General features: G+C 39.1%; 1 protein-coding gene across 1 annotated transcript in view; it reads left to right on the top strand.

The window, feature by feature from the left end:
• The window catches only part of PDZRN3 (PDZ domain containing ring finger 3), a 240,949-nt gene that overhangs the window by 59,385 nt on the left and 162,925 nt on the right, over positions 1–18,639 (top strand). The window lies entirely within an intron of this gene.

The following is an 18,639-nucleotide window of genomic DNA, read 5'->3' as shown; positions in this document are numbered from 1 at the left end:
AACGCAGATAGCTTGTGGATGCCGTCCCTTGTGGTACTGTTTGCACAACAGTTGACTTGAGCGCAACCACAGTCGTGGTTCATTTAAATTAAACTGATGTAAAATTGGGAATTAAATCACAATTTAAATTTAAAAATGGATTTTTTTGACCATTTAAATTTTAAAAAAATGGTTTTTAAATTTGAATTGTGATTTAAATTGATTTTTTTTAAACAAATCATTGATTTTTTTTATCTACCCACTCGGTCCCATTGACTCAGGATGAAGTGAACAAGCCTTGAAAGAGTATTGGATTCTAGTGCCACCTTCTCTCATATACACCGATTTATTTCCCTCCTTTCCTGGTTTGTGAAAAATCAGAGGGGAAGTGGTTGAAGTGTGTAAGGGGAAGAGAAATTTAGCAAGCTGAAGAGTTCCTCAAGACCTGTTTATATTTACATTGGGAGGTGGTGTGGCATTTTGTCTCTGTTGGTTCTATGTCTAAGAATCAAAACTTAAAAACATTTCAGGAGGAATTTGGATGTGTGGAAATGTTTATACTGCAAATGTTGTTGTGATCTATTTCCTGAGCTAACCTTCTTTTTCTCTTCAGTTTCTCGACCGCGACCTCACCTTATTTGGGTTGTCATTTCTCCTGACACAGTTAGATTCAGACAAGTTGAATTTGACATTTATAGAACTGAATTCGTAACTAGCAATGTGTTGACTTATAGGTTATAGCTATCTCAAGGACAGTGTCTTCCTTGGTGAGCTTGCTTGGGTTTTAAGATAATCAAGGGAAGCCTTTCTCTTGATTTTATCACCTGTACAGGTACATTTGCTGGGGACACAAGAGACAGCCCTTTCTGTTGCTGTTCCAGATTTTTGAACTTTCTCCCACAAGAGGCCAGGTTAGCTCCATCTTTGCTGTCCTTCGTCAAGCAGGCAAAGACCCTTCTCTTCAGTGAAGATTTCTCTTAATATCTGACTGCCTGAACAAGTTTTTTTAAATGGATTGTTGTGCCTTACTGCTTCAAATATGTTTCTGGTGTTGCTTTTACCGTTTTTAAGTGTACTATTTGTTCAATTCTTTTTAGTATTTATATATTTACTGTTATTAGCTTTTAATATTGTCTTTTGATGATGTAAGCAACCTCGGGTTCTTTTTAAGGAGGAGAGCGGGGTAAAAATATTTTAAATAAATACCCTGTTTCCCTGAAAGTAAGACCTAACCTGAAAATAATCCCTAGTATGATTTTTCAGGATGTTCATAATATAAGCCTTAGTTAAGTGAAAGTCTGCCCTCCACCATAGTGCCAGAAGAAGATGAAATGACTGTATTTGAATAATCGTAGATTGTGGTACATGAAAAAAATAAAATATCCCCTGAAAATAAGCCCTAATGCGTTTTTTGGAGCAAAAATTAATATAAGACCCTGTCTTATTTTCAGGGAAATATGATAAATTATAAATTATATGGAACTTTAGATCAGCTAACTTGCTGTGGATCCATCCAAGAATGAGTTGTAATTTGAGCATGGCTTGAAATAAAGCAAAAAGTCTTGTTTGTACCATATAAATGTTTGGGTGTATAGGTAAAAACAGATCATTGTAATCCTTCCACTCCTTAGCAGACAATGCCCATTAATAAAAAAGATGGTGAACTGTATAAATGCTTGTCAACCCATGGCTGACTTTGCCATTGGTTATTGCTTGAAAATAATCCAGCTGAATGTAGAATCTGAATGATGGATCTATATGATTGCGATGGTTACTTGAGTTTTGCATTTCCTCCCTTGTGTTATCATGGTTCATAAAGGGGTCAGAGAGCAAATAGGTTGTTTGATTTTGCATTTGAAGGTAACATCAGAAGCTGACCTATAGCCTTAGCTTGCTTACTAAGCACATGTTAAAACTAGATGTCTCATCTGGCCATTGCAGTATAAATAGCAAGGGTTAGAGTTATGGGAACTCTTAACTATTTCTCTTGATGACAGTCAGAACAGCTGAGGACAATAAAGGAGAAAGCCATTCATTTCACAGGATTTAGCCTGTTCATTGAAGACATATAAGCATGCTAAATATACCTAGCCATTTGTTAGCTTTTACATCTTCATAGCTGGATCACACAAGACAAAATGTGTCAGTAAAGCCAGGTAGATAAAGGGGGTAGGTTCAGTTATTGAGAAGTAGCAGAATGTGAATTAGAGACACACAAACACAAAAAATAAATTCTGGAGTGCATCCACTAAAACATACCACCAGAGATCACATTTTATTGCATATTCATTAAAAGCCCAACATATGTCTTCCTCAGCCCAACCTAGAGAAAATAAACAGACAATATAATTTATTTTAAAAAATAATTATTATAGGTACAGCCAAGACCTATAATAGTAGAACAGTGTAACTTATCATACCATCACAAAGAACAAATAGCATGCTATGTCACATTCTTCTGTTTTGACGCTTTTTATCACTCGCCTGGAGGTAGCCATGTATAATATAGTCCAGACGTGGTCTGTAAAATGTGTCATGGTTAGAAAAATGATCTTGTTGACTCCCTGTCCATGTGGTGATCTACCGAGGGCTGTATCTCAGAGTTAGGACCCATGATTTGCATGCAAAAGGTCATAAAGCCAGACTGCCCCCCCTCTAGGCAGGGTAAAGAATCCTATAGAAAACAGTGAAATGTCAGTAGCTAAAAAATTTAAAAGTAAATGCAGTCAACTAGTATATCTGATTCAGAATAAAGCTGCTTTCAGTGTTTCTGTGAGTGCCGCATATTGGAAAATAACCATCTGATATTTTAGGTAAGCATGTAATAGAACAGGTTTTTTTAAAATAGCAGCTTGGATGTAGTTGGGCAGCCTGAACAAAGCTAACATATTCTAGGGTTTCATAAAGTAAATTAAATCCAAAGCTGGTACAAAATGAATGTGCGCCTTCTTCCAGTTCATCAACATCATCTTAACTTACTCTATGTATGGCTATGATTGATAAACTGGAAGCTGCACGTATATGTTGTTTTTAAATCTTGTGGACCAGCATATTGGTTTCATTGCATTTTTACCGTTCTGAGGCACATGTCACTGCAGAAGAACAGGGGGCCTTCTGATTTTGAGGTTTTCAAAGTCTGGACTTGATTGGTTGCCAGGAGATTCTGAGCCTAAGCCACATGTTGCCATATCAAATGATTCACGCTGAATTTTTCGGTGCCCAAACTGTCCGTGTGGTGTGAGAAAAATATGCAGCACAAAAGGATAGAAAATAGTGTTTGCTCCTTATTTGGCTTGCTTAGGCTTTCTTTACAACTAAGCACATGCACACACATGCACACATAATCTCACGCACACCCAGAGTGCTAAGTAAAGCGAGTGGGAAATTTGGAAGCACAATGCCCGATCAGCTCCTGCAGGTTTTAGATTGAGGCATTCACTGACTGATGAACCAGAGGGGATTCTGCATTATTCTGTTCTTATTGAAGGTAGAGTCCATCTCTGATATTATTTGTTTTGTTTTGTTTGTTTGTTAAACTAAGCAAAGAAGCCTGCCCGGTCTTAAAGAAAGTACTGTACTGGATCAGGTAGATACTATGCAGTCATAAGTATTTTTTGTTGGATTTTAAGTCCCTCCGTACATATGTAGACAAGACCATATATCATTGGGTGAAACAGTATAAATTGCATGCTCCGATGTTTACTGTGCATAGGAAAAAAGGGAAACAGGTTAATTGGATAAAAGCAAGAAAGGAAAAAGAATATTGTTAGTTAAAGAAATAAAAGAACACTATTCACATGTCTGACGAAGTGGACTTTTCCATGAAAGCTCACATTAAAATGTAGCACTTCATCTTTAAGGCACTGAAACATTTTTTCATTTTTTATTTTTTTTTTATTTTGACTTTTTGTCTGATATATTGGCTGGAGGTATCATTGGATTTCCACTGAGAATATTTTAGCAAAATGACCTCCAGAGGCAGCCAGTATTAGTGACAGAAGGTTCTGGTCTCGGGGAAAAATATAATCATTATCCCACTTGGCCCCTGCCCTTGTAACTTTCTCTTCAAATCATTAAATGAAATAATATGTTGTGTGGAATTAAATAAACTAGTCCATTTCTGTAGCACCCTGTTTGATGCCTACAGTGCAGGATACAAATAAAACGCTTACCAAAACCCATACCGCTACGTTAAACTATTAAAAATGTGCAAAATCTTATGAATCATAGAATAACACAGATCTCTCTATGAGGTTGTAACACGTAGTTTGGGGGCAGGCGAGACTCTTTTTAATGGACAGTGCTACTCCAGTCCTCTGAAGATGCCGGCCACAGAGACTGGCGAAACGTTAGGAAGAACAACCTTCAGAACACGGCCAAAGAGCCCGAAAAACCCACAACAGCCATTAGATCCTGGTCGTGAAAGCCTTCGCAAATACTCTTTTTAGTATTTTGCATGGCATCTTGAGATGCAATGCTGGAAGATAGCTAGATGGGCCTGTCAGGTGATGCACAGGTGAAAGGCCACAGACCTTCTCAGACCTGGCATGTTAGAAACATTTGATCTTAAACACTAGAAATCCCTACAGTAAACACAAGAGTTGTTTCCGTCCATATTTCCGTGCTATTCCACTTCAGCAGTGTTTTTCTGACTGCTAAAGGTATGCTGACTTGTTTGCTTCCACTTGTTCCTTGGCATTCTGGGACACTAGATAAGATGCACATATACAGCATGCTTGATTATTAGTCATGCCTCCTGGATCTAGCTATTGTCCAGATTAAATGCAAACGATCCTCTCCCTTGTTTTGGTTTTGGCTGTATGGCAAGCATCTCCTGCACTGCACAGATACGCAGACTAATTTTAAGACCTTCAGTAATGGTACATAAATATTTAGAATATAGCATAGTCATCAACTTATGTTCAGTGTACCAGCACTACAGTAGCATTATGAGTAGATGTAGTCTAGAGGGCCAGGGTAAAAATCGAAAAAATAAATAAAATAAAATAAAATTATGCCAATGTAAATCGTTGACGTCACAACCGTTGTTTTCCAGAACTTTGCCTAGGGAAATAGCAGTCACAACATGTTATTTGCTATCTTACTGTAATATAACACAATATGTATGACTAATGCACAGTTGCTTTCAAATACCAAAGTAGTTAGCATATTTTTCTGCCACACATCCATTCATGTTGCAAGCTGCTCTTTCCACTCTTTTGCCCTGTAGGACTAGGGAAAAAAAATCAAAAATCCTACATTGCAATCAAGCTTACAACAAAATTAAGTTGCACTCCTGAACTGTTCATGAAGGGATTTCCCCCCTCCCTTCACAGGCATAATAAAAATGTGCTGTAGCAGCAGCTGTCTGGATTTTTGGATGCAGGCATACATTGCAGAATGTGCTTTTGTTTAAGGTTTAAATGGCTTTCGCAGTCAAGTGTTGTAATCCATTAGTGATAAGTAAAGGTATTTGCCTATCGGTTGTGGCTAACTGAATCTTTGCATTAGCAACAGTTTAGTCTTTAACGTAAAACGGGTGCAGGAAATTGTTTCAAGGGAGTCTGGTGGCAGAAATGGAAAATTAGAGTAGCCGGGCCTCTCTTTTCCCATCAGTAATGGGATGTATAACATAATGGTGACAGCTAACGTCTTAACCTTTGAAAGCATATTGCACACAGCGAAAGACGGCAAGCTTTTTCTCCCAGGGTTTTGAATGTTTACAACCAAGGATTCCTGTTAAGTAAACTAAAAATACATGTTTTTATAAGCCTTAGTTTAGAGGTATGTTTTAGGGAGTTATTTTGTTTCTTTTATTCTCTTTTTGTCCTCTTCCAAATACTTATTTGTGACAAAGAAACTTGGGTTCTTTTTAAGCAACTGCATCCAGGTTTCTTAGATAAAGCATTGTATAGATTCAAAGCACAAAAAAGAATAATTATTTTCTTGCAAATAGGACTTTTATTCAAGGATTTTACTGTACTCTGATTCTAACCAAAGAGGGAATGGGAAAAAAATAGCTGAAGTCTCTACTATACACTTCCATCTTCAGTTGATTGGTCATCAAGAAAGATGTAAGTTTACATTTTCCCCCCTATTATTTCTTCACAGTTCTTTTTCAGTCCATTCATGCTATAGTCCATTTTGTCTCACTTTGTGCTGGTGCATTTTGAAAGGCAGCAAAAACTACTATGACTGAATATGGTGGACCATGGGCTTATTTCATCTGTTGCACATTGGGTACAGCATCAAGTATGAGTTGGCTAATGGCTTTTGGCTCCTCATTATTCAATAAAACGTATTCTGCCTTGAAAGAAAGGTTGGACAATTTGTGTGTCTTCAAATGTTGTTGGACTGCAGCTTCCACCAGCCCAAGTCAGCAGATAAGTGACTATAGCATAGCATATAACAGAGTTTGGTATAGTAGTGAGTAGGATATAGAAGGAGCCTCCCTGAAAAATGGAAAATCATTGTGAGTACACCCGGGCATCCACAGGCAATGGCATGCAGCTGGCCAGCCCTAAGTTCCAGAAGTGTTGCACTGTATGTTGTACAATGCTGTGATACAAATAAAGAAAGTAGGGCGATTGGCCTGTAGTTTTGGGGGCCTGATTTTTATTTTTTATTTTTTTTTTGCCTAGTTTTAGATAGCGGTTGGAGTGTAATTCTAACGATGTTTACTCAAAAGCTGGTTCCATGGACTTTTGTTTCACTAAAGAGTGCATAAGTAGACTAGTGATGATCACTGGCCTTTTCACAGCATATACTGTGGTTATTATGTGAGCGTTTTAGGCTTCATTGCCACCTGTTTAAACCTATGATTTGAGTGTCACTTGCTTGCATGTAAGCTGACATGCAATCCACTGGAATTAGCCCTTTGTAGGCTTTGTAGGTTTTATGACTGCTATTTCTGTCTTCTGCCTTTTAGCAACAACAAAACAAAAGCAAACACGTCTTGGCATCTTGAAGAGTAACAACTTTATTTCTGTATGAGCTTTTCTATACTCCAGTCCAGTTCTTTAAACACAAAGCTTATAATCCACAAAAGCTCACAGTGACATACACTTGTTAGTCTTAAATTTTTGGCTTTGCCATTGCTGAAACAGATTCATGCAGCGACCTCTCCCTAAAATTTGGCAGTTGGATATAGAGGAAATGCATTTAGAGTGACTTTTTTCAACTTCAAAGTACAGTCATATTTGTTCCAACTAATTACTTACACATTTCGTTTTGTAAAAAATGAAATATGTAATTATTTTATATTTATTTCATAAGTAAGGTGAAGGTCTGCCTTCTTATGTTTACCTTCTGAACAGTTGTTTAATGGGGAAGTAGTTCAACCTTTTCATAAACTTTGATAGAATATTAACACAAAAGTATTCTTTCAAATTTAGATATTCATAGGTACCATTTTCTTACTTGAACTACTTGATTGCATGGTTTTGCTAGGAATAACGGTAGAATGTAGCCTGTCCCTACCAGCTGAAATGAAGCTTCTATGCAGCCTAGCATTCATTACAGATAATTGTTCAAAAAAGGAAAACTTACTTTGCACTGACAAGTTGAAAGATGTTTTTGTGCAAGTCCTTGAGTAGAAATATTTGAAGAGAAGGGAATTAAGATATTGAGATTAATATGAAGATATTCAAGGCAGACAATTCTGGAGGGAGAATGATGAGAGACCCAGCTGCCAGCTCATACACCAAGGTCCTAGTGGTAATAAATTATTTTATCTTGGCTACCAAGAATGTCAGGTGCCAGATGTATGACATTGAAAGTGTTACTCTTCAAAATATGAAAGAAGGTCTCTCTTTCTGTTGTTGTTTGTTTGTTTGTGGGAGAAGGAGCATATATGGCAAGCTTCTGAATGGCCTCCATCCTGCCTCATGCTTTAATCTCAAGAAGTGAAGGGTGCAATCATCTTTGCCTTCATAAGCCATGCCTGCTCAGAAGCAGTTTTCCATGTAGAGAAGCAGATATTCAGAACCAGCAACATCTAGGCAGTACTGGTAGAAAACAGGTGCATTTGTATAGCAATTCCTTATCCTTCCACCAGACTTCTGAGACTGGCTTTAATCAGAAAATTGAAAGAATTCCTTTCAGGAACTTAACTAGGACTCAGGAGACACAAGTTCAAATTCATATTTGGCCATGGAAACTCATTAGGAGGTGGAAACGCTAAACCTCTCCTTAAACATTTCACATATTTTGCAAGCCTTGCTAAGATCACCATAAACTGGAAACAATTCGACAGCACATAATACAATGTTTTAATCCAGATATGATTAGCATATCTGGATTCAATCATGTCTTTGACATTCATAATGCTGTTATAGAAAAGCTGGAAATACATAAGCGATATTATTGGTGCCCAGGAGGACAAATAACAATTTGATTTTATTCTGCTTCAGTTAGGCTTTGTGTAGAGTGTTGTGCTCAGTTCTGGGCAATACAACTGAAAAAAAGATTGTGGCATACTGGATTCTGTGAAGGGGAGGAAGATGATGAAGGGCGGGAGACTAAAACTAAAGAGAAAGAGAATCTGGGTGTATTAGCTTGAATAAGAAACCACTAAGAGTTGATATGATACCTTTCTTAAAATACTTGATGGGCATAACGGGGCAGATTCTTGCTTCTTACCAAAACTTTCCTGCCTTTGATGGTTTCCTGTTTTGGACTATGTGACGATCTTATTTCTTCTGCGTTGGGCTGCTGCTGCTGAAAAGATTAACCGAAGAGAAATATTCTGTGTAGCATTCACTTGGATAAATGGAGAAGCCAGAATCTCACTTTGAGTTAGGAAGTCAGCTCTGTTACAGGCCATAAATACCGTTGCATGAAACAGTAGCTATAGGAGGGCAGACTTTGGGCTCCAAATTGTAAACACAATCAGATTCATAAAGTAGTTTCTGGTTTTTATAAATGGTATTAGACTTTTGATATGTGATTACAAGAAGTGTTTTCTTTCTGGGAGCCTGTTTTTTTCAATGAGAACACTGCTTTCAATTCATGAAACTCTCCCCTCTTTTATAGAAAGTGGAGTTTGGCAAGTCTTAGCACGTATTTAACTGACTTCCACTACATACACTGAAAGCATGGTTTCCATTTATAGCAAAATGAATTAAGCTGGTTTTAGAAATGCAGCATGTTGACAGGGCGGCATAAAAAGCACATGGGTGACTTACTCATTTTCTAGAGATCCTATGGCAACAAATGGGTTACCATATAATCGTGGGGTGTTCCATAGTTTTTAAAACAATGTCCTTTCTCCCTTGTATGCGAGAAACATGCAATAAAGTCAATTCATTATCAAATGGGATCAATGCAAGGCACTACCTATATATGCATTTTTTGTTTCCTGCTGCTAACCATTGTGAGTAACATTCCTGGTCAAGCACAGTATTCACTGAAGGCTGCCCCAAGTGCTTACTACTATTCTGTGATAACCAAAACATATTAGAACATAATATGTTCTAATATGATAACCAAAACATATTAGAACATAATATGTTTCTCCTGCAGTTGCAGGAGAAATGCAGGGAACAACAACAGCCACTCTTAGTGGCCTTCATAGACCTTACAAAAGCATTTGACTTGGTTAGCAGGGATGGCCTTTTCAAAATACTTCCCAAGATTGGATGTCCACCTCGTCTCCTTAACATCATCAGGTCCTTCCACGATGGAATGAAAGGCACTGTAGTTTTTGACGGCTCAACATCAGATCCCTTTGACATCCGAAGCGGAGTGAAACAGGGCTGTGTCCTCGCACCAACACTTTTTGGGATCTTTTTTGCTGTCATGCTGAAGCATGCCTTTGGAACTGCAACAGAAGGTGTCTATCTCCGGACTAGATCAGATGGAAAGCTCTTTAATCTCTCTAGATTGAGAGCAAAGACCAAAGTCCAGCTGAAATGCATGAGGGACTTCCTCTTTGCAGACGATGCAGCCATTGTTGCCCACTCTGCTGAAGACCTCCAACAACTCATGAACCGTTTCAGCAAGGCCTGCCAAGACTTTGGACTAACAATCAGCCTGAAGAAAACACAAGTCATGGGCCAGGGTGTGGACTCACCTCCCTCTATTACCATCTCCACACAAGAATTGGAGGTTGTTCATGACTTTGTGTACCTTGGCTCAACCATCTCTGACACCCTCTCTCTAGATGTCGAGCTGGATAAACGCATTGGGAAAGCAGCCACCATGTTCTCTAGACTCACAAAGAGAGTATGGCTCAATAAGAAACTGACAACACATACCAAGATCCAGGTCTATAGAGCCTGTGTCCTGAGCACACTCCTGTACTGCAGCGAGTCCTGGACCCTTTGTGCCCGGCAGGAGAGGAAGCTGAACACCTTCCATATGCGTTGCCTACGACGGATTTTTGGTATCACCTGGCAGGACAGAGTTCCAAATAGAGTAGTCCTAGAACGAGCTGGAATTTTCAGCATGCATACATTACTGAAACAGCGACGTCTACGCTGGCTTGGGCACGTTGTGAGAATGGCTGATGGTCGGATTCCAAAGGATCTCCTATATGGAGAATTAGTGCAGGGAAATCGCCCCAGAGGGAGACCACAGCTGCGATACAAGGATATCTGCAAGCGGGATCTGAAGGCCTTAGGAATAGACCTCAACAGATGGGAAACTCTGACATCTGAGCGTTCAGCCTGGAGGCAGGCAGTGCATCATGGCCTCTCCCAATTTGAAGAGACCCTTGTCCAGCAGGCTGAGGCAAAGAGGAAGTCACAAAGGAAGCAAAACCAGGGAGCTGGACAGGGGACAGATTGGATTTGTCTCCAGTGTGGAAGGGATTGTCACTCTCGAATTGGCCTCCTCAGCCACACTAGACGCTGTTCCAAGTCCTCCATACAGAGCACGATACCATAGTCTTTCGAGACTGAAGGATGCCTACACATTAGAACATATTAGAACCCTATTGGGCTGAGTTTGCTGTAATCTGGCATGCTGGATCCATAAATGCCCAGCTGCATGAACCAGCTGTGAATGTCATTGAACAACTTTTAAGGGCTGAATTCTTAACATTAGTGCATATCTGGATTCATTTTTCCACTGCCTTTATACCAGTCAGTCATTCAGCTGCAGGAGGCAGACAACGGAGCAGAATCAGATCATTTATAGTACAAACAAGGTCTCAAGAGTTTGCCTTGTTCTAATTTGTGTAATTAAATAAACTAGCATTCCGCATAAAACTGAGGAACATTTTGGTGAAATACTTCCGAGCATTAGCCTGTGAATAGTCCTTTGGGCTTACTGTGGATGCTTGTGGAGAAAGCTACTGTTCATCATTATTAATAAGCTATAAATAAAACGTTTATGTCTTGACATTAGTGAATAAAGTTCTGAATTCATGCATTTATTGTTTATTATGAAATGAAAACATAAGTTGTTTGTTACAAAATTGAGGTTGATGCCGTTAAATGCTTAATATTGGGTGACTGTTCTCCATTGAGGATTTACCATAAGAGAACAACTTATCCTCATCTAGTATCCTGGCACAAATACAAAATAAACCCCTAGTGGTACAATATAATCAATTAGCAGAGAAGCAGCTGAAGAAGGTGCTATACAGCTGTACTGGGCATAGATGTGAGATCTTTCCTTGGTCTTAGAATGGGCCTCACAGTTTCACTCATGACTACCTCAAGGGTAAGGCTTCTTATGGTTTTAAGGATTATAATACAATGGAGTACCAGTAGTTCGTGTTCAAAGCACAGCAGCAATACCTTTTCCTAGAAATGGAGTCACCATCATTTATTCATTTTGAACAGCTTTATATTGTGCTCCATTCTAACAGAGTCAAGTGTGGTTTACAACATAGTTTAGCGCCATATTTTAAAATGGAACCCGAGTATGAGCAGCAGATAAAATACAACCTCTATAAGAATGAGAATTTCTGGGTGAATTTAAAAGGACGTGTCGGCCTGACAACATAAGAATCTGGTGGGCATCCTTGCAGATAATAATCTATAGCAGGAGTGCTGAAGATTTCTCCTTGTTTGACAGCTTCCTTGCCATCAAAGATGTGAGTGTGGTGAGTTGGAGATACACACATACACACACACACACACAAAGGATTTTGAAATCATTTTTTTCAGCAGGGACAAAGAATTTACAACAACCTATTCTCTGGAATATCAGGCAAAATCAAAAGAAAAAAATGAAGAAGACAGACACATTGTGGCACCTTAGAGACTAATAATCGAATGAAGTATTTTTATATTCTTCTATTGTTTAATACTGCAATATTTAAATATTAACTGGAAGCTGAATATCCTGAGGTAAATTGTGTAAAAGACAAACAAAGCTGGATTGGTAGAATGGTCATAAATACTGTAATGGCAACCATAGAAGTAGCCACATGACTCCATCAGGCTAATGTGTTTTGGGTGGTTTCAACTAGAACCTCTTTGGGGAGGCACAGCAAGGATTTGAACTCCCACATCTTAGCCCCAAATGCCAGGTGCATCAACACACATAGTCAGCTCTATTAGGTAAATATTGAATAATAGGTAGAAACTTTTTATTGAATGTATAATATGAGCTTAAATGTGATGATGATGGTGGTGGTCATATGCCATCAAGTCCATTCTGACTTATGGCAACTCTTTCGAGGATTTCCTGGATAGAGAATATTCAGAAGTGGATTACTACTACAGTACATTCTTCTGGTGGTGTTCTGGGGCTGTGCGGCTTGCTCAAGGCCGCATAGGGTGGCTTTTCCCTCAGTGGGGAATTGAAGTGCCAACCTTTGACTCCACAGCCGGATACCTAAATCACTGAGCTATCTAGCCAGCTGAAGGGGATTCGTTTGGGATTTGTTTATTTCTTTATTGCATTGTTATGCCAGTTTTCTCCCAGCCGTTGGACTCAGATTTGTGTTGACAGAAACTGAATGTAGAATTTCCTGCAAAGTTACAAGAACTTTCTGCTGGAGCCCTTGTATTGCTTCATTTTGTGAAACAGTACAGGCAGTCTTACATGGACTTTTTGCCATCAAAATAATATACCCCAACCTGCAACAAACAAACTAGCCTTCATTGGCTAGTTTGTTTGTAGCAGGTTGAGGTATATTAATATGGATTGCTTCGTTCCAGGTTTATTTTCTTGAAGCTTTTGTACGGCCGAGGCAGAGGAGTTTGATTATACGGTTAGGTAGGGAAGCAAATATAATTTTACACTGACAGAAGAAAGATTTCATCAGATCTGGAAAGTCTGATATTTTAAAACCCCGCTCTTGCCTTCCTGTATATATTCTCCAAATCTATATACTTCTTTATATTTTAAACAAACAGTGCTGTGTTCATTGCTCCAGCCTGCATGGGATTTTTCCAAATAACTAACAAATGTGCATGCCATTTGAAACAAAAACAGATTTCAGTGTCAGGCTGCCAGTGTTTATTACTCTAGACACCACATTTAAAAAAAACACACCAAAAAACCCCTTTATAAGGTATTCAGGGGGCAAAAACATAGAAGCAAGATCAGGACTTTCCTAGAAAAGGAGTTTTGGTTGTTGTGGGTTTTTCGGGGTCTTTGGCCGTGTTCTTCAGAACACGGCCAAAGAGCCCGAAAAACCCACAACAACCATTAGATCCCAGCTGTGAAAGCCTTCGCGAATTAAAAGGAGTTTTATTTAAAAGGTCAAACAAAAAAAGAAAATTAATTAGTAGCTCAAATCCTGTTGCACAGCTCCATGTGTGTAATGGTGATGATCTCATTGCAGTGACAATTCATAGCTAATTAACAGTTTTCTTTGGTGATTTCAGAATCCATGCAACTTCATTGCTTTGGATACCAGTCACACCTACCCTGGAATTCTTTTTAATCAGCAGAGATTTGCTGCTGGTGATGACAGCAACACCATTGTGCATAAGGAGCTGTACAAGAGGATTTCAGCCAATGAGTTAACAGCAACTAATACATTTGAATGAGAAAAAGATGGAGGAAGGGTTGAAGAGATGGAAGGTAGAAAGCTGGCAAGAGATAGTTGGCATGTACTAAAGGTAGGGTGCTAGAGGTGATAAGAATAATAATGTGCTATCAAGTCAATTCTGACTCATTGTGACCCTTTTCAAAGTTTTCCAGGGAGAGAATACTCAGGCTTAGCATTCCTTTCTTCTGGGAACATCCTGGGATTGTGCATCTTGCCCAAGTCCACTCAGATTGACTCTAATCGCAGGGGCTGTTAAGATCACGAAATATCCACAAAAGGAGGCATAAAGATTGCATCAGGCAAGGATTACTGGATTAGCAGCTAAAAACATGGGCACCCAACTTTTGGAGCTGCAGGCCTTAGTCATGTGTGTTGGGCAAATCACTCTTAAAATCGAATTGCTCGTGGAATTTTTTCGAGTTCCCCTGAATCCAGGCATCAGAGACCACTAGTAATCCTAGAAAAACTGAATAACGTGACAGGGTGGCAACTGGACTTCCAAAAAGAAAAGGAAGAATAACCTTTTTTCTTAACAAAAAAACAAGATGTACATCTTTCAGTAATGGAAGGTCACAAAAGGACCTAGTAGTGCTACTAGCTAGTTGATAAATGAAACAATGTTGTTCTGTTTTAGTTTAGGAAGGTGGGTAAAGTTTGGGCTTCAGTGAGGCTAGATGTCCCCAGGTCAGTGTATAGACCTGTAGTAAAGGAGTTGTGAAAAAGTTTGTGCAGCCCTCAGTTGTTGCTGCCAAATAGGATATCCAGTCAGCCAATGAAATCACAGAGCTGAGCATCTAAAGTCTAGAAAGTTTCTAAGGTTCTTTGTGTCATGCTTTCACTTCTAACCTCTAGCTTCCTCAGGAGTGTCATTGGCCTGTTGATGATACAAAAGTTGAAAATCAGAAACAACAACAACAAAAAAACCCTGTAGCCATTTACTGATTCTTAAACTTACAGTCTAGTTTATCATCAAAGCTAAGAGCCTTAAGTGTCTGTATTCCCCTGCTCTCACTGTGAAACTGACCTGAGATATTTCCTGCTGCATGAGAAGCATAAAGTCCATCTGTGTGTGCTTACAGATAAAGATAAAGTAACTATACTGATAGTGGGGCACGAATCAGCAGCATTGGATTGAGGAGCTGAAAGCACCTTGGCTGTTTGGATAACCTTGAAGGAGTAATATATAGTTAAAGTTGCAGCATTTGCTTCATTTGATGCATACAAATAGATATACAATAAGAGAGGACCAAGCAACCCTCAGTTCTGATTTTTCCAGTCTTGTATAGAATGGTTTTCATTCAAGAAATTTAAAGGAACAGTTCACTGTTAGAAGCAGATTCAAAATACAGTGGTGCCTCGCAAGATGAGCGCTTCATTTTATGACGAAATCCCATAACGACGAAGTTTTTGCAATTGCAAAAGCGATCACAAAACGATGTTTCCTATGGGTTTTTTCGCTTTGTGATGTTCGGTTCCCTGCTTCGCTAACCGATTATCACAAAATGACGATTTTCACACAGCTGATCGGCGGTTTCAAAATGGCCACCGGGTAAAAAAATGGCTGCCCGCTGTTTTCTGGGATGGATTCCTCGCTGCATGGCCAGCAAAAATGGCCATGCTATGGAAGATCTTCGCTGGATGGTGAGTGTCAAGCCCATAGGAATGCATTAATCGGGTTTTAATGCGTTTCTATGGGCTTTTTAAAATCACTTTACGATGTTTTCTTTCTACAGCGATTTCACTGGAACAAATTAACATTGTAATGTGAGGCACCACTGTACAGTTTCTACTCCTTTTTTTTTTCAGAAGAGAACTCTAAAATTCAGCAACTATCTCTGTAGGTCTTGTGAAGGTTCTGATACAGAATTGTAAAGTAAAGTAAAGAAACTTAAGGAGCCAGGCTTGTTAGTTAAGAGCATTAGGCGGATGCTCTCACATGCAGTCTACGTAACTAATACAGAGGAATACAGCCTCCAGAGATCTAGGAGTTACATACACCCATCCCTACACTTTGGAGGGCCACATTCACTCCTGTGACCCCAACCCCAAATTTTACAGGGTTTTTGTTAATACTGAAAATTGAGTGAGAATGTGGGGACTCTCTGTATATCAGAGCTCCTGTGAATCTTTTTGGTAATAGGATCTGAGCGAGAAGTAATATCATGAAAATTTCATATGCTGTGCTTTAGGATTTTTTTAGATGTCTTTCTAGGATTACTAAAAGGTTTGAAAGACCATTTTTCATCTCCAAAGCTTTATGTGTGACTGTGAGGAGGGGAAAATCTGAGAAAGTTGGGTAAGCATTTATATGCTTTTAGTGAGCAGGGGGTTAGACGTGATGGACTTTTAGGCCCCTTTCAACTTCACTTTTCTATGTAATCCTATGAGTTGGACATGCAAACCATTATAACTGGGATTTTACTGAAAAAGGCTTTTCTGAATTATTTCTGTGTTGCTGTTGACAATGGATGTAGCACTGGCTGAAATTCTGTTGTTTAGCATATTAGAGTAGGCCGATTGAGTCAGTGAGGATTTGGTGAGTCAATTCCTGTTAATTTCCATTGATTCAATGAGCCCACTCTTGTTGCAACTGAACTATCCTGACCAACAGGATTTCAGCCATTGGATTGCTACATAAATATCTGCCAAATATACCAAGAAATCCTTTTAGTGTAACTTACATTGCATAAATGACTTGGTGCCATCATCTCATAACTGTAATATTGACTTGAATTGAAAGCTTCCTAACCATCACCCGCTTCAGGATTTGATACTTTCTAGGACTTTCATTTGACCTGGGAAAACCCTTGGAAGCCTTGGGAGACACGAGAGCCTTTACTAGCAAAAAGTAAAATAAAATAAAATAAGCCACCAGATTGTCTATCCTAAGACCCCCCAAAAGCTTCCCTAGGTTGAAAGGGAGCCCTAGGGGTCCTCAGTACTTGAAAGGGTCCGATAGGAAGCTTTCAGTTATATTAAATTGAACTAAAGGTTACCATTGCAGGGTGATGACATCACCTTCTTTGTGCAGCCGAAAGTTACACCAAGAGGATTTCAGCCATAAGTCAAAATTAGCTTATCCTATATATATAGGATACAATAATAGATAAAATAAAAACAATATAATCAAATAAAAAACAAAAATAGTAATATAGTTCAAGATGGGGAAAAACAAAAACATCTAGATGGGCAGGGTATAAATTTAGTACTTTGCTACAGCGTTTTCTAAAGTGCTGTCCTCTGAAGATGCCCATGGCCACAGAAACTGGCGAAACGTTAGGAAGAACGAACAACCTTCAGAACACGGCCAAAGATCCTGAAAAACCCACAACAACCAGCTATGAAGGTTTTTTTAAGCTGGATAAATAAATTACCCAGCCTTTAAAAATAGAATCTGGGCTGCCATGTTATGTCTGACTATTCAGAAGTAGACAGACATAGGTGTGTATAGGGCTTACTGCCAGGTGAGTGTGTCTAGGATTGTGGCTGTAGTGTTTTGCACACTGTCTAGTGAACACAAAGGTAGAGAGACAATGGTTTTGCATTTCATAGAGATAGCTTCCCTGTGCCAAGAGTATTCCTTACGGAGAGGATAAAATATCCAAAACTAAGAATATTGAATTTATCATAATCCATTTATCCTGAAATATTTTAGGGAAGCTCAATGCAGCAACATTTTGTTCAGGGCTCTTAATGCACAGCCAGAAATGGCAGCAGTTCCTGCCCAGCTCTCATTTCAGTTAGGAGGAATTAGGTTTAATGTGGTCCTGCTGGACAGTCTTGCATCTGATAAAACCATTGCTTGTTAAATAGTAAAGAAAGGGAGTCATTTATCCCTATGATTTTTATGGACGCCCAAGTAATAATTCTTTAAAAGATGACGTATTTTTTAAAATCTGGATCATCAACCCTAGCTCTTTAAAGGTAATGCTAATCTCTGGCTGCTTTCTGTGTGTATGACTGCATGGTTGTAATTGTGCAACAAGCCCGCCCAGACCAAAGTTATGTGCCTGAGTAGGCTCCCACCGGTCTCCATAGCTAAGCTGACTGATTACCATGACAGCATGGACTCTGCAGTTTGCATTGTTGGCTTCCCAGAGAATAGATGGATCTTTTTTTCCTAGGAACCTGAAATTTATTTAGTTGATATTTGGGTATCAATGACATACATTAGCACTGGTTCTCAGCCTTGGGTCCCTAGAGGTTCTTGAACTAAAACTCCCAGAAGCCTTCACCACTAGCTGTTCTGGCCAGGATTTCTGGGAGTTGCAGTGCAAGAACATCTGAGGACTCAAGGTTGAGAACCATTGCACTAAAGAAATGCAGACCAATCAGGAGCTCTCTGCAGGACAAGACAGAATTCAGTAAGTATCTGACTTTGCTTCATCTGCAGAGCCAAACAAATTGAAGTGAAATCTGATACCATCAGTACACCTCAGAATATCTAACTATGCAGGCTCCCCTAGCCAAGATTCATTTTGGTCTCTGTGTTGTCCAGCATGATCAAGGATTTCAGTGCAGAACTTGAAAACAAACTGTCTGTGATGTTTTAGTGGTCCAATCAAGATAATGGCCCTGTTTCCAACATTCACTGGTAATTTTTAAAAAACACATTCACTTTTGAACATCCTTTTTTAATGTCTGCTTTGCTGCATTATCGAGGTTAAGAACTGCTTCTGTTTTGCATTGCCTTGCACTTCTTGCCT

This window comes from Pogona vitticeps, chromosome 2 (genome assembly GCF_051106095.1).
Source record: "Pogona vitticeps strain Pit_001003342236 chromosome 2, PviZW2.1, whole genome shotgun sequence".
Classification (NCBI taxonomy): Eukaryota; Metazoa; Chordata; class Lepidosauria; order Squamata; family Agamidae; genus Pogona; species Pogona vitticeps.
Note: the sequence above shows the minus strand (reverse complement) of the source record. Positions and strands in the feature narration are given on the sequence as shown.